Source organism: Vulpes lagopus, chromosome 1, assembly GCF_018345385.1.
Source record: "Vulpes lagopus strain Blue_001 chromosome 1, ASM1834538v1, whole genome shotgun sequence".
Taxonomy (NCBI): Eukaryota; Metazoa; Chordata; class Mammalia; order Carnivora; family Canidae; genus Vulpes; species Vulpes lagopus.
The window spans coordinates 110,541,041-110,557,124 of record NC_054824.1 but is presented as its reverse complement, the minus strand read 5'-3'; the positions used below and the strand labels follow the sequence as shown (position 1 = coordinate 110,557,124).

At 43.1% G+C, this 16,084-nt stretch overlaps 1 pseudogene; it reads right to left on the bottom strand.

Annotated features, from left to right (window-relative positions):
• Nucleotides 1-4,911: 4,911 nt before the first annotated feature.
• Nucleotides 4,912-6,706, bottom strand: LOC121496833 (annotated as a pseudogene).
• Nucleotides 6,707-16,084: the final 9,378 nt, after the last annotated feature.

The following is a 16,084-nucleotide window of genomic DNA, read 5'->3' as shown; positions in this document are numbered from 1 at the left end:
TCTCCACTAGCTCAGCTTTAGGAAATGTTTCAGCTTTATTAAGGTGTTCTCTTGACAAAAAACACTTCTTTACAAGGCAGACTTTAGACTTGGAAATCCAATTTTAAATAACTGTATTTTTTTAAAGAGGGGTGCCAAAAAAAGAGGGGTGCCTGGATGGCTCAGTCGTTTGAGTGTCTGACTCTTGATTTCAACTTGGGTCATAGTCTCAGGGTGGTGAGATTGAGCCCTGCATAGAGCAGGGAGTCTGCTTGAGATTCTCTCCCTCTCCCTGCCCCACCCTCCCCCGACCCTCCTTGTAAATGCATGTGCATGCTCTCTAAAATAAATCTTAAAAAAAAAAAAAAGAAAGAAAGAAAAAGAAAGAAATACGTGAAGTTTCCAGAGTGCTCCAAGTTTTTCTCAACTCCATATTTTGGTGCATTCTGCTGCTCCTTTCAGGAATTTACTCCCCAACTCTCCTCCCAAATTGTCCATCACAATTTTCCCTATTTGTCTCATTTCCTCTGGGAAGACTTCATCATCTCCAAGGCTAGGTTAGGCTTCCCCACTGAAACTCCTTTAAAATTCTCTCTTCATTCCATCATGGCCTTTTTTTTTTTTTTTAAGATTTTATTTATTTATTAATGAGAGACACACAGAGAGAGAGGCAGAGACACAGGCAGAGACACAGGCAGAGGGAGAAGCAGGCTCTATGTAGGGAGCCTGACATGGGACCCAATCCTGGGTCTCCAGGATCATACCCCGGGCTGAAGGTGTCACCAAATGGCTGAGCCACCTGGGCTGGCCCATCATGGCCTTTATACTCTGTTTTAATTGTTGGCTTCTTGAAGTTACAGGATGTACTTTATTCACCATTGTATACCCAGTAAGCAGCATATTCCATCGCATACTGAATCATCAATGTATAATCGTTGAATAAATAAGGTCATGACTAATTTAAAAAAAAACCTGTATTTTTAATTTGAGGCCTGGTAATTTTTTTCCTTGCCTGGCATGTTAAAAATTCTTACTAATGTAATCTAGTAAATTAATCAAGGAATATTCCTTTAGCTAAAGTATGAAAAGAACTTCTGTGAAGGCTAATTTTAATCTCAAGTATGTGATATATTTTCTGAGGATAAAAAATGTATTTTGAGTTCTAATAAAGGGCATTATAAACACCTTAACTATTTTGGATTTGCCTCCTGTATAAGTAGCTTTTCTCCCTGGATTATTGCTGAGATTTTCTTCAGAATACTGCTAATATAATTTATTTTATTTTATTATTTTAAAAAAGATTTTATGTATTTATTCATGAGAGAGGCAGAGACACAGGCAGAGGGAGAAGCAGGCTCCCTGCAGGGAGCCCGATGTGGGACTCAAGCCCGGGACTCAGGAATCATGCCTTGAGCCATAGGCAGATGCTCAACCGCTGAGCCACCAGGCATCCCTATTTTAGTTTAGTTTCATTTAGTTTTAATTTTAGTGTACTTAACATACACTATGTTATGCTAGTGTTAGTTTCAGGTGTACCATACAGTAATTCAACAAATTTACACATTACTCAGTGTTCATCATGAGAAATGTACTCTTAATCCCCATCACCTATTTCATCCATCCCCCCACCCACTTCCCCTCTAGTAACCATCAGGTTGTTCTCTATAGCTAAGTGTCTGGTCTTTGGTTGGTCTCTTTTTCCCCCCTGTTCATTTGTTTTGTTCCTTAAATTTCACATATGAATGAGATTGTATGGTGTTTGTTTTTTCTGACTGCTTATTGTGCTCAGCATTATACCCTCTAGATCCATCCATATTGCTGCAAATGGCAAGATTTCATTCCTTTTTATGGTTGAGTAATATTTCTGTGTGTGTGTGTGTGTGCGTGCATGTGTGTATCTACCACTTCTACTTTATCCATTCATCTATTGATGGACACTTGGGCTGCTTCCAGAATTTGGCTATTGTAAATAATGCTGCAATAAACATAGGGTGCATGTATCCCTTTTAATTGGTGTTACTGTATTCTATGGGTTAAATATCCAGTAGTGTGATTACTGGATCATAGGGTAGATCCATTGTTTAACTTTTTGAGGAACCTCCATACTGTATCCTACAGTGGCTGCACCAGCTTGCATTTTTACCAACAGTGCATGAGTTCCTTTTCCTCTGCATCTTTGCCAACACATGTTGTTTCTTGAGGTTTTTGATTTCCATCGTTCTGACAGGTGTGCGGTAATATCTCATCGTAGTTTTGATTTGCATCTCACTGATGATTAGTGATGTTGAGCATCTTTTAATGTGTTTGTTGGCCGTCTGTATGCCTTCTTTAGAGAAATGTCTGTTCATTTTTTCTATTTTTTAATTGCCTTATTTGCTTTTTTAAAAAATATTATTTACTTATTTATTTATAAGAGACACACACACAGAGAGGCAGAGACACAGGCAGAGGGAGAAGCAGGCTCCATGCAGGGAGCCCGATGTGGGACTCCATCCTGGGACTCCAGGATCACACCCCGGGCTGCAGGAGGCGCTAAACCACCCAGGTGTTCTACATAATTTTTGCTTTTTGAGTGTTATATTGTATACATTTATATATATTTTGGATATGAAACCTTTGTTGGATATTTCATTTGCGAATATCAAGTGTGTTTCTCATTTCATTAAGTGAGCCCTGTATCTGTGCTTTGTTATTCCTTATCTCTGTATTAAGTGTCTCACTCATGTCTTCCCCTTTTTCTCTCCAGTCCAGTGAGTATCCTTATTTATTATTACCATTATTTTTTTTAAAGAGGCGGGGGGAGGGAGTGAGAGTGTGCATGAGAGTTGGGGGTGAGAGCGGAAGGGTAGAAGATGTGGGAGAATCTTAAGCAGACTCCATGTCCAGTGAAGAGCCCAATGCAGGGCTTGATCTCACGATACTGAGATCATGATCTGAGCTGAAATCAAGAGTCAAATATTTAACTGACTGAGCCACCCAGGCGCCCCCACTGAGTATCCGTATGATCATCACATTAAATACTCTATCAGGCATGTTACTTATATCTGTTTCACTTAGACCTTTGGCTGTGGCCTTGTCCTGTTCTTTCATTTGGGATAAATTTCTCGTCTCATTTTGTCTAAGTGTCTGTCTCTGTTTCTGTGTATTAGGATAGTCAACGACATCTCCTGTTCTTGAGGGTAATGACCTTATGAAGAGGTGGTCCTGTAACATCCTGCCATATAGTGTCCCCTCCTCCCCAGGGCCTGGCCCTTCTGGGAGCGTCTCCAATGTGTGCTGTGTGTGCCCTGCTGTTCTGTACTGGCCACTCCATCCTTCAGGCCAGTCATCTGCAGAGGCTGTCTTTGCCTGTTGTGAGCAGTGTTTGGTCTGTGGTCTGAACGTGGCATGTTTCAACTAGCTGTGCTCTGGTCTGTTTGTGAAATGAGCCCTGTGCCCACTGCTGCCAGAACTGAGGCTCTGCAAAATATCAGGAGATGTGGTGTGAAGAGGGGTTTGGGCCAGTCTTTTGGAGTCGACTGCACTGGGACTGAGGCAAACATGACTGGGAAGGGTGGTTCCACTGGAGATTTGCGGGGGTGGGGAGGGCTCGGTGCAAGCAAGTTAAGGTAGCAAGTATTGGCGCTACACTGGGTCCTGCAGGTGGCCCTGGCTTGTGCTGAGGGGCAGGGGAGGCACTGGGCACCTGCCAGTTTCTTTGTTCCCAGAGGGCTCTCCCTGTGGACTCCGTCTCTCTAGGACACTGTCTGAGATGAGCGAATAACCTCCCCACTGCGTGCCTCAGGTGCTCTCAGGTGGCTGCTCCCATGCTCTGCATCTGCAGGTGACTTGCCTGCCTTCTCTCCAGGAACAGTACAGTGTCCTCTGGGGTCTCCCAGCCAAGCCCACTGACCTTTCAAACTCCAGTCTTCAAGCCCTGCTGGTTGCAAGAACTCATGCAGTTTGGCCCCTCTCACTTTCTAAGCCAATGGCTATGGGGATTCTTCTTCCCTGTGTGCTCCACTGTGTGTTAATGTGTCTCTCACCCTCCTCTGTGACCATGGCTTCCCCCCTATCACAGTGTCTCTCTCCCAATACGTCTCTGCACTTCCTGCCTTTTTCAGATTGGCCTCTTCTCTACCTTTAGTTGTAGAGTTTCTTCTGCCAGGCTTCCAGTCCATTTCTAGGGTGTTTAGGATGATTTGATCTTTTTTCTAGTTGCATTCTTATGATGAGGTGAGCCTAGGGTCTTCCTATTCTGCCACCATCTTCCCCACTGGGCAGTATAGACATTTTAACAATATTTCTTCTTTCAATTCATGAGCATAGAATGTCTTTCTATTTGTTTATATCATCTTCAATTTCCTTCATCAGTGTTTTATAGTTTTCAGAGTACAGGTGTTAAGGAGTTAAGTTTATTTCTGGGTATTTTATTATTTTTGGTGCAAGTGTAAATGGGATTGTCTTCTTTTTTTTCTTTTTTTGAAATTTTGATTTATTTATTTGTCAGAGAGAGAGAAAGAACACAAGCAGGGGGAATGGCAGGCAGAGGGAGAAGCAGGCTCCCCGCTGAGCAGGGAGCCCCATGTGGGACTCAATCCCAGGATTCTAGGATCATGACCTGAGCTACAGACAGATGCCCAAATGACTGAGCCCCCAAGTGCCCTGGGATTGCCTTCTTAATTTCTTTTTCTGCTGCTTCATTATTAATGTATAGAAATGCAATGGACTTCTCTACATGGATTTTGTATCCTTCACCCTTACTGAATTCATTTATCAGTTCTAGTAGCTTTTTGTGGAATCTTTGTGTTTTCTATCTAGTATCGTGTCAACTGCATGTGAGAGTTTTACTTGTTCCTTACTCATTTGGATGACTTTTAGTCCTTTTTCTTGTCTGATTGCTGAGGCTAGGACTTCCAGTACAATGTTAAATAACAGGGATGAGAGTGGACATTCCTGTTTTGTTCCTGACCTTAGAGGAAAAGCTCTCAGTTTTTCACCATTTTTTTTTGAAAGTCAGTGTGCATATATATACTGCTTTTATCATGATTATTATGATTGTTAGCTGAATGAGAACAAATAATAGCTTAAAAAAAGTCTTCAAATGATAGAAAAACACATTTGGGTAAGTTATGACACAATTGTTTGAGTTCATAGACAACAGAAATAGAATTTTTTTTGCATCAATTGCAAATGTAAAGTTAATGATAAAATCGGGGGACTGAAAGGTTGGAAAGGGCCTTAAATATATTCACTATCTTTTAAATTTTAGACAAAGGAGCTGAGAATAGGGAAAAAAAAACCCAACATATACACCATAACAGTCTTTTATGACTTCCAATTTTAACTCTTTTCTAAAAGCATTAGGGGCATTGAGACCCTTATTGTAGGGTGTATATCATCTCCTCTTTGGCTATGAGGTGTGTAGTTTTGTTAACTAGAGACATCAGTGAGTTTAGTTTCTGAGACCAGTCATTTAATAAATTACTTGGATCCTTGGGTCTCTGGAAGTTGATAATTCCAGCCAACCTGTCTACTTTAGCAAAGATGGTCTTGTTAACTACTAGATTTGAAAGAAACACTTCTGACTCATCAACAGACAGAGAAGCTAAGCCATCCTCTTCATTGTTATCCTGGTGTTATACTTGGCCATTATTATGTTCCACGACTCTGTTCTTTCAGTCTGTCCACCTCCTTTCGCCTTCTTCTATAGAACCAAAAACATCTGTCGCTGGACTCTCAAGAGACCATTTCCTTAACTCCATTCCACAGTCTTCAACAAGGGTGGACCAATGCATGAGCTCCATTGTAGTAAAGAGCTTTAAAAGATCCTTGTATTTAGGAATTTCTTCTAACTCCTTGTCACCACTTATTCGGTAAACCAAATCTGACTGTTCGTGGTCAAAAGAAGCCAAGATCACATAGAGGACAACACTTTTCAGAGCTTGTTGCCACTTTTCACTTACTGCCTATATATAGAGAGGATCATATATTGCTCTGTAATGCTTACAAATAGACAAATAGGATCCCTCATGTTGATCCAGCTGAATCATTAAGTTATAATATTTCAACTTTAATTTATCTGTATTTTCTTCCTGGAAAAATTTGGTGTTAATTTTCTTGCTGATGATTTGTGTATGAATGTAATCCTTCACAGCTATGCAGAGCCTCATTTACTCCAAAATACACTCCACTCACTCCTTCTTTTCCATTAACCTATAGGTTTCCACCTGTAACTCTTGTAAAATGGACACTGCCTCTTTCATGTCACCATTTTGCTCTTTTATAGTTGCTAATGTTTTAGTCAGGTGAGCACATTCACTTTCAACATAAATCTTTCCTTCTGTAACCATTCATAGAGTATCAATTAACCGAAGTTTGATTGGAAGGTCTGTAATTTCCTCAATGTAGGTACAAGCACTGTTGAGCCATTTTTGCAACAGCTTGTTTTAACTGACTCCGTCTTTTTGACAAAAGCATAGTATTTTCATTAAGTAAATCCCATTCTTTAGCCTCATTGCACATTTTCACTACTGCAACTAAGATGCGGGATGTAGACACCATATCAGAAGCAGTGTGGGTCTGTCTCTCCAAAGAGAGAAGGGAGTGACTTCTTGAATGACTTCTTCAAGTCTTCCTTCCTTGGCCAGCTTTTGCACTCGGGCTGTCGCTGATCCACTGTGGCGCTGTAGTCCACCTCCATCTTGACGATGTGTCCATCAGCCCTCTCCGAGCTGCCATCTGCCATGGTCCCTGCCTGAACATCCAGTTTTTCACTATTGAATGTGATGTTAGTGTGGGGTTTTCATATATGTAAGGCCTTTATTATGTTGAGGTATGTTCCCTCTAAAACTACATTGTTGAGGACTTTTTTATTTTTTAAGAGAATAAATTGAGGTATTGTTTAATAAGCTTTTAAAACTCATATCTGTTGGTATTTGGGGAATAAACCACCTATTGGTAGAGTCAATGTCTAGACTGGTTAAAGGTATAGACAGTTATTGACAGAAAGCTGTGGGAGTGTCTGGGTGTTTTTAGTAATAGGACAATTTTATTCTGAGGGTCTCTCAGCAAGTAAAGTGTGTGTTTAGTGTTAGATGGTCAAAGGATGTAGGCAATTAATCAGGCAGTGATGGTACCCATAGATAGTCGTTGTACCTAAAGATTTTGCCAGAGTAGCATTCTGATGGCTTTAACTCCAGTGATTAAACTTTTCATGTCTATTTCACTTTTCATGCCTCTTTCTACATACATTTTATATTTTGAGGGGGTAAACTTGTGTTCAACAGGGCTATCCCATTCCTAGGAGACCTGGGTTTGTGTATATATACTTTATGGGAGGATTTTTTTTCACTTCTGCAGCTGCCCCACAGTGTTACTAACCCAGAAATTCTTACTGTGAATTTCTAGATTTAATAAGCATAATCAGTAATAGAATTTGAACTCCAGAGCAGCATGAAGACAAGCTCATGGTCATGAACTCTCAAGGAGACATTTGCCCCATCTAGAGCAACACAGACAGTTGTTCTTTTGTCCTCTGTTCTCCTATTGTCAGAGAGAGTATCTTTTCGAATCCTCACTTTATAAAACTACACCCTTTCAAGAGTCTCAGCTTGCTGGGAGGTAGGAGAGGGCCTCCAATCTATAACACCTACTTTGTGTGGGCTGATGTCTCGTCTTCTGTCTTCTTGCTCATTAAAACTTGAGTATCTTGTTCGTTTGAGATCAGCTAATACTCTCAGGGCAGGGGTGACAACAGTGCCAGTGTGGCTTTTAGCTTCAGCATCAGATTTTTCTTCCTTTTTTTTTTTTTTTTTAAGACTTATTTATTTATTTTGAGAGAGAGCTAGCAGGGGGAGGAGCAGAGGGAGAGGGAAAAAGAATCCTCAAGCAGACTCCCCACTGAACGGGGAGCCCAACACAAGGCTTGATCCAGGACCCTGAGATCATGACCTGAGCCAAAATCAAGAGTTGGATGCTTAACTGATTGAGCCACCCAGGTGCCCTGGTTTTCTGTTTTCTTTTTAAAGATTTATTTATTTATTTGAGGGAGAGAGAGAGAGAGAGTGGTGGGGAAGGGCAGAGGGAGAAAATCTTCAAGCAGACTCCCTGCTGAGAGCGGAGCCTAATGCGGGGCTCCATCTCATGATCCATAAGATCCTGACCTGAGCCAAAACCAAGAGTCAGGGGATCCCTGGGTGGCGCAGCAGTTTGGCGCCTGCCTTTGGCCCAGGGCGCGATCCTGGAGACCCGGGATCAAGTCCTGCGTCGGGCTCCCGGTGCATGGAGCCTGCTTCTCCCTCTGCCTGTGTCTCTGCCTCTCTCTCTCTCTCTCTCTCTTTCTCTCTCTCTCTCTGTGTGTGACTATCATAAATAAATAAAAATTAAAAACAAACAAACAAAACAAAACAAAACCAAGAGTCAGACACTTAACCAACTGAACCACCCAGGTGCCCCTTTTCTTTTTTTAACCTAGAAACTTTCTTTAGTTTTTCACAAGTGCAGTTAAACATTTAACAAACAAACAAACAAAAACCACATTGGTTATATTGTATCAGCGTTTCTTATTATCTGGAATTTTTTCCAGGATGCTAAGTTGCTGATAATAGAAGCCTGGCCATTTACTTTTCAATATAGAAATGTATAGTTAGCAAGGATTTAGAAGGATGGTGTCAAGAATCTAGATGTGTAGTAGATACATTAATGGGGGCAACTTCCTTCTCACTGTGACTTTCTCACTGTGGCCTCTTCTCTGTTGATCCAGCAAGACAACTGATCTAAGCCAGTACAGCCCATCTCTAGCTCAAGAATTTGGAACTTGAAGATAGTGACACAGAAATTAAAATCACATTTATGGCACCACTCTGGAGAGAAGCTCTACTATTGGAATTCTCTGGAGTTGACCTACTTCCTACACTTCCCAGTTTGATTCCTTTGATTCTGAGATCTACCCCAAGAATCTTATATTTAAAAGCTTTTCCTTGCTTAAGAATCTGTTTCTGTTGGGGGCACCTGGGTAGCTTATTTGGTTAAGCATCCAACTATTGATTTTGGCTCAGGTCATGATCTCAGGGTCCTGGGATCAAGCCCTGCATTAGGCTCTACACAGTGGGAGTGGATCCTGCTTAAGATTCTCTCTCTCTCTCTCTCTCTCCCTTTGCCCCTTCCCCCACTTACTTGTGTGCTCTCCCTCTCTCTTAAAAAAAAAAAAATATTTTTCTGTTGGTTGCATCATAGAACACCAATACTAAATTATGTATGAAATGCACTTAAAACCAGGTCAGGGAAATTAAAACATGATAGATGGTATAGTAATTAAACCAGTGTGGTACTAGCTATAGATATGCCCAGAAATAGTTACAAATGTACAAAATGTAAAGTATAAGATAAAGATGGCATTACATACCAGTGTGAAATTGTTATTAGGTAAATGTGGGAACAACTGGGTAACTTAGCTCAGGTTGCTCTCAACAAATGCAACAGACTGGGTGTCATAAACAGTAAACATTTAATTCTCGGGGACGCTCAGTCAGCTAAGCTTCTGCCTTTGGCTCAGGTCATGATGGAGCCCCACATTGGGCTTCACGCTCAGTGGGGAGTCTGCTTCTCTCTCTGACCCTCCTCTGCTTGTGCCCTCTCTCTCTCTGTCTCAGATAAATAAATAAAATATTTTAAAAAATTATTTCTCATAGTTCTGGAGGCTGGAAAGTCTGAAATCAGGGTGGCAGCATGGTCAAGCACTTGGCAAAGGCCTTCTTCCTGGTTATGCGCTCACGTGATCTTTCTTTGGTATGTATACACAGAGAAAGATATCTCCTGTCTCTTCCTTTCTTTTATAAGAACACTGATCGCATCATGGGGGCTGTACTTTCAAGACCTTATCTAAGCCAAATTGCCTCCCAAAAGCCTCACCCCCAATACCATCATATTGAGGATTTGTTGGGACTTTAACATATAAACTTTGGGAAGGACACAAACTTTCATTCCATAGTGTCAACCATCTGAGAAATAAAACTGAAATCATACCTCATACCTTATACCAAAATACATTCCATACCAATCAAAGATTTATATACAAAAATATTAAACCACAAAAGTACCCCCATAAAGAGAATTATTTTTTAATTTTAGGGTAGGAAAGGCCATCTTAATTACAATTTAAACATTTTACAGCTTCTCTTTAGAAGATTATTACATTTTACTACAAAGCCAAAACTTGAATTTGGGAATTTAAAAAGAAATCCTAAACAATGAAAAAGACATGATACGTTGGAAAAACTTTTTCATGTCAGTAAGAAAAAGAATTATAACCCAATAATAAAATAGTTGGAGTATATAAATGGACTATTCAGAGAAAAAGAAATGCCAATGACTATGAAAGATTCCTAACTTCTCTCAAAATTTGAGAGATGCAAATTAGAATATATGTCATTGTGGGAATGCAGCTTTCCACATCCTCTTTGCGGGGGAGGAGTGCGTTTGGCATATGTGCATTGATCCAGCTATTTCATGTTTAGAAGCTTACCTTACAGATGATACTGTCACAAGGGCATCCACTCAACATTGTAGCACAAAAGATTGGACCTAAGTGCCCAACATTGGTAACTGAGTCAGCGATGATACATTCTTATAGTGGGATAATGGTGAACAGTGGAGACTCTCTTAAGATATATTGTTAACAGAAAAAAGCAAGATGTAGAATTGTGTATAATATTCTACCATTTGTGTAAAACAGAAAAATGTATGTACATATTTGCTTGTATGCAAGAAAGTGTCTTGAAGAATTCACAAGAATATGAAAATGTTGGCCGCCTCCAGGGAGGGAAAATGAGAGGCTGAAGGACGGGGTAGGAAGCTGACTGTCACTTTTTATGCCCTTTTGACCTTTCTTTTTCTTTTCTTTTCTTTTTTTTTTTTTTTTTTAAGATTTTATATATTTATTCATGAGAGACACACAAAGAGAGAGAGAGAGAGGGAGAGAAGAGAGAGAGAGAGGCAGGCTCCATGCAGGGAGCTCGATGTGGAACTCCATCCCAGGACTCCAGGATCACGCCCTGGGCTGAAGGCAGATGCTAAACCGCTGAGCCACCCAGGGATCCCCGCCCCTTTTTACCTTTCAATTGTGAGCCAGGAGAATCTATTACCATAAATTTTTTTTTTGAATTTTAAAAAGATGTGAACAGATATTTTTCCTAAAAAATTCGATTTTTGCAGAAAAAAAAAATGTCTCTATGAGTGACTAGATACCCAGAGTCTCTGATAAAAATGTTAACCTAAAGGAATGCCTGGGTGGCCCAGTGGTGGCGTCTGCCTTCGGCTCAGGTCCTCAGGTAGTGATCCCAGGGTCCTGAGGTAGAGCCCTGCATCCGGCTCCCCATAGGAAGCCTGCTTCTCCCTCTGCCTGTGTGTCTGCCTCTCTGTGTCTCTCATGAATAAATAAATAAAATCTTTAAAAAATGTTAACCTAAGGAGTCTTGGTAATAATTGATAGACTCCACCTGTTGATCTAGTCGCGTTTGGGATAATGACATATTTTTGGTTCTCAAATTCTAGTAAATAGTTTCCAAATAGGACCTAAGATTTTAGCCGTAAGATTTTAGGACAGGTAGTCATGTGGTTTGTGCCTTTAATGATCATGAGACTTACTTCTTTGTTCTTACGGAGGAGTTCAGGAGTAGAAATTCAGTCCATAGCATCCATTTAAACAGCTGCATTCCACTTCCTTAAACTGCTCAGAACCGAAGAAAACACCAGCAAGTAACTCCAAGCCTTAATTTTAAGCTTCTTTAAGAAGAATGTATTTGTGATCACATAAAACATGCTAACCAGTAGTTTCCATCTAGTTGCTTCATTAATAATCTGTGAGATTACTGCCTCCCCCCGGCTTTTCTGTGTCCCCTGTTCCTCCTGCCCTGATAGTGGGGCCTCCGTCACATTCTTGACTTGGAATTTCCTCGCTGTTGCCAATTTTATAAAAAGCTCGGTGCATTTGGCAGGACCCAGAACCCCCAGGGTGGGGAGGAGGAAGCATGCGAGTGTAATCATTTTAAGGTAATCGTTAATTTATTAAAGCCAACGTTGTCTATCAGAGTGTTTACCACCCTCCCTTTTGTGAGTTGTTCTGAATAGACATACCAGATTACCTCCCAGGGACCGTTTTACACACATGCAGGACTCAGAACAAAGAGCTCCTTCCAGAAGGGCCCAGAGTACAGACTTTCAAGAGATTCCCGGGGCTTGTGGCAGGATGCCAGCCACACTCATGCTCCAGGCTCCAGAAATGTTTGTGACCTCTTGAAAGAACACATTCTCTTATTGATGAGGAATCTTGAATGAAATTCAAGAGGTGCAGGTGTTCAGCAGTTCTGGAGACGAGATGGGAACAGCGAACCTCTGCTTCCCCTGTGGTTGCGTAGACTTCTGTCGGTGGAAGACGGCGTGCTCACTTCCTCAGAGGCACGTCTCCTGCACACAGATCAATCACCCACCATCTGTGGGTTTTTGCCATGTCTCCCATCCCTTTCCTGCTTTTGATGCCCAAGTAAAAAGAACAATAAACATCCCCTTTTTCTTTGAATATTTGATTTTCTTGATAAGGAGCTCATCAGACAGACTGAAAAAGCAACTCAGAAGTCGATCATTCTCAAATTCCGATTTCCTGCTGGAAAACAGGAAAACTGAGCAGCTAGGCCTGGCAGGCAAGGCTGGGGGAAGGGGGTCCTCCTCTGGGTGCTGCGATCTCAGGCTACATGAGGAGTGTGACAGCAGTGAGTGGCATGTGGTCACCACACGCCGGCTGTGTCCTGGGCGCAGAGCCTGCCAGTGATGACCACACTTCAAAGAAGGGTGTCCCGTCACCAGTGCGGGATTGTACCCTTTCCGATCGTTCCCATTTCAGTCAGCTTGATGTGTCAGTGTGTGGTCTGATTGCACTTAGATCGCCCCCCCACCCACCCCGCCCTGGCCACGGCCCTGAGGAGCGCAAAGTGTCGTACGTTACCCGGATCCTTGCACACGGTCCGGGAGCTCAGGCATGCAACAGTGGGCTGATCTCCATGGGCCGCACACAGATGGGGTGGCCCAAGCTCTCCTGTCCTGCGTATGGGAACCAGGAGCTGCTCAGAGTGGTGGCCGCCAGTGGGGACCCAGCTACAAGAATCTCATGAGGATCAGCGCAGCCTGATGGGTCCTGTGCAAGCCAAGATTGTGGCGGCACAGAAAACGCGAGAAGGTGTGAAAAGGAGAGAAACTATGGAGGAGGGTGTGAGGAAGCCGACCGGTCACAACTGCAGAGCAAAGCTTTGGTAGGTCCAGCTCCTGTTGCAGAGGCCTCTGGACCTATCTTGATTCCAGAATCATCCTCACTCCTCATAGTTCCCAGCTTTTCCTGTGCCTCTGTGCAGGTGTTGCCTTGCAATGAACCTCATTTTTTTGGTTTGTTGGTCTGTTTGTTTTTTGAGAAGTCTTGGGGAGTCTCTGTTCTTTGCAGCCTCAAATCCCAAGTAATGCGATGCTTTCCCAGTCTTTTTCTCCACCCAAATGTACAAAACTGGATCATAATGAACTGTTATTTTTAACTTGACAATATGTTGTGAGAAGTCTTCTAAATATCACTGAAATTTTAGAAAATTTCCTTGCGAGGTACCCAAACTTCTGAATAGCTGTCATCACAAAGTCCAATTCGCTGCCATCCTGCTGAGCAAACACCTGCGCAGAAACCCACGGCGAAGTTGAGTGCGATCCTCTCCCGATCTGCCTGCCCTGGAGCCCCTCCAGCCCCGAGCCCCCCGAGAGTCCCAGCAACAGCTCTCACTTCCTCTGTCCCAAATCAATTTCTCAATAGCATAGACATATTGCAACTGTCCAAAGGACATGAAATGAGCCCCAGAAAAGCAGGAAGCCTAACTTACAGTTCTGTTTGTTCTGTGACATTTTAAAAAGAGCAAATCTGTCATCAAGATAAAGAAACTGAAAAACTGAACTCTTTGGTCTAACTCCAGCGAAGACGGCCTGGCTGTGGAACCGTCTCACAGGGCTGTGAAGACACAAGAAATGCAGGCCGTTTAAACAACTTCAGTCAACTTCTGCCTATCCCTTTCCTGCTCCGATGACTTTCAACTTTTTTTTTTTTAAGATTTTATTTATTTACTCATAGAGACACACACACAGACAGAGAGAGAGAGAGAGAGAGAGAAAGAGGCAGAGACACAGGCAGAGGGAAAAGCAGGCTCCATGCAGGGAGCCCGACGTGGGACTCGATCCCGGGTCTCCAGGATCAGGCCCTGGGCTGAAGGTGGCGCTAAACCACTGGGCCACCCAGGCTGCCCATGACTTTCAACTTCTGTCCCTGGAGCATTTTTCCCTGGCAGTTGCAGCCAGCAGGTGCGTCCGTCAGCCACATGGCAGCCATGGGCCTGGGGATCTGACCACGGGGAGCCCTGGCTCTCTCTCAAGATCTCCACAGCCCTGCGGTGCCCCTCGCGTGAGCTGCTCAGTGGTGGCCTCCCTGCTTGGCCATTGTTCACCTGGGCCAAGCTCCATCCCCATCTCTGTGCTCACGGGAGGTGATGGGCGCTGTCACTCTTGCTCTGTCACTATTTCAGGGGTCTCTGCCAGGAGCACTTGTGGGTGAACACTGTGATGTGGGAGTTCCCATGAAATGTCCGTTGTGTTTGACTTCCAGCTGTTTGCGTTAACAACCTATTTCATGGTTTGCTTGCCAGGCTGCCATTGGGAGGGTTAGTGCCACGATACTTGTTACCCCTGGCATGTAATTTCCTGTCCCTTCCCCCTCGGTTCTCCCCAGGGCCATCCAGAAGCCTGGGGACAGAGAAGAAATCAGAAGGCTATAATGCTGGCACTGTTCCTTGATAACACATCTTAGGTGGTGGGTGGGAAACACAAAATAAAAGTGTAGCTCTCTTCTCACACTTCCTGCACCTGGGATTACCTATCAGCCGCCATCCTTGTGGCCACAGGGGTCACACAGTAGTCAAAACTCATCCCGCTGATCAAAAAGGAATGAAATCTTGCCATTTGCAAAGATGTGGATGGGACTAGAGGGTATTATGCTAAGTGAAATAGAGAAAGATAAATATCATATGATCTCACTCATGGAGAATTTAAGAAACAAAATAGGGGATCATAGGGGAAGGGAAAGAAAAATAAACTAAGATGAAAATAGAGAGGGAGACAAAGCATAAGAGACTCAACTCTAGGGAACAAACTAAAGGTTGCTGGAAGGGTTGTGGTTGGGGGATGAGGTAACGGGGAATGGGCATGAAGGAGGGCACGTGATGCAATGAGCACTGGGTGTTGTATGCACCTGATGAATCACAAAATTCCACGTCAAAACCAATAATACGCTATACATTAATTAAATTGAATTAAAATTAAAAATTTTTAAAAACAACTCATCGGGCTGAGCATTTAACACCTGTGCATTGTGTTGGATGTTCATTAGGTCTTCAGGTTTTTTTCAATAAAAGCTAGACCCCGGAACGGTGTGCCGCATCCCGCGTTGTAATGTCAGGATGCACGTAGGTTAGCCTTTCTCATGGGCTCGGTGACTTGGACCTTGGGGCCTGGTGTTCCTTCCCGCGCCTACCCTCTTGCCCTCTCATTTGGCCTGTGTGTAGCCTGTGGTTGATCCCTCTGCCCTTGGTTCTGGCACAGTCAATTCATTCTTCTGGTGGCCCCCAATGACCTTTTAAAATGCAAATATGTCCCTAGTACTCCTTGCTGAATGCCCTCATCGCTTCTTATCTGCTAGCGAGAGGATCACATCCAAGATCTCCATGGCATGCAAAGGCCTTCTTCCCTGGGCTGGCTCCTGCCCTCCTCCCTGGCTTTGGCTCTCACTGCTGCCCAACCACCAGCTCCCTGCTCCAGAAATGTAGACTGCTTATAATCCCGCACACTCCCAGTTTGCCCCTGCCGGAACGGCCTTTTCCAAAATTACTAAAATTAAAACTGGTGCCAGGAGAAACACACACTGTGTTATGGGCTTCCAAAGCAGTGGTCGAGTTTTACGTACATGTACTCCTTCAACAGAGACATGTCCTGCATTTTGTAGCTGAGCCGGCTGTGAGGGTGGAGAGCTGGGCTGGGGCCTCAGGCCATCCTT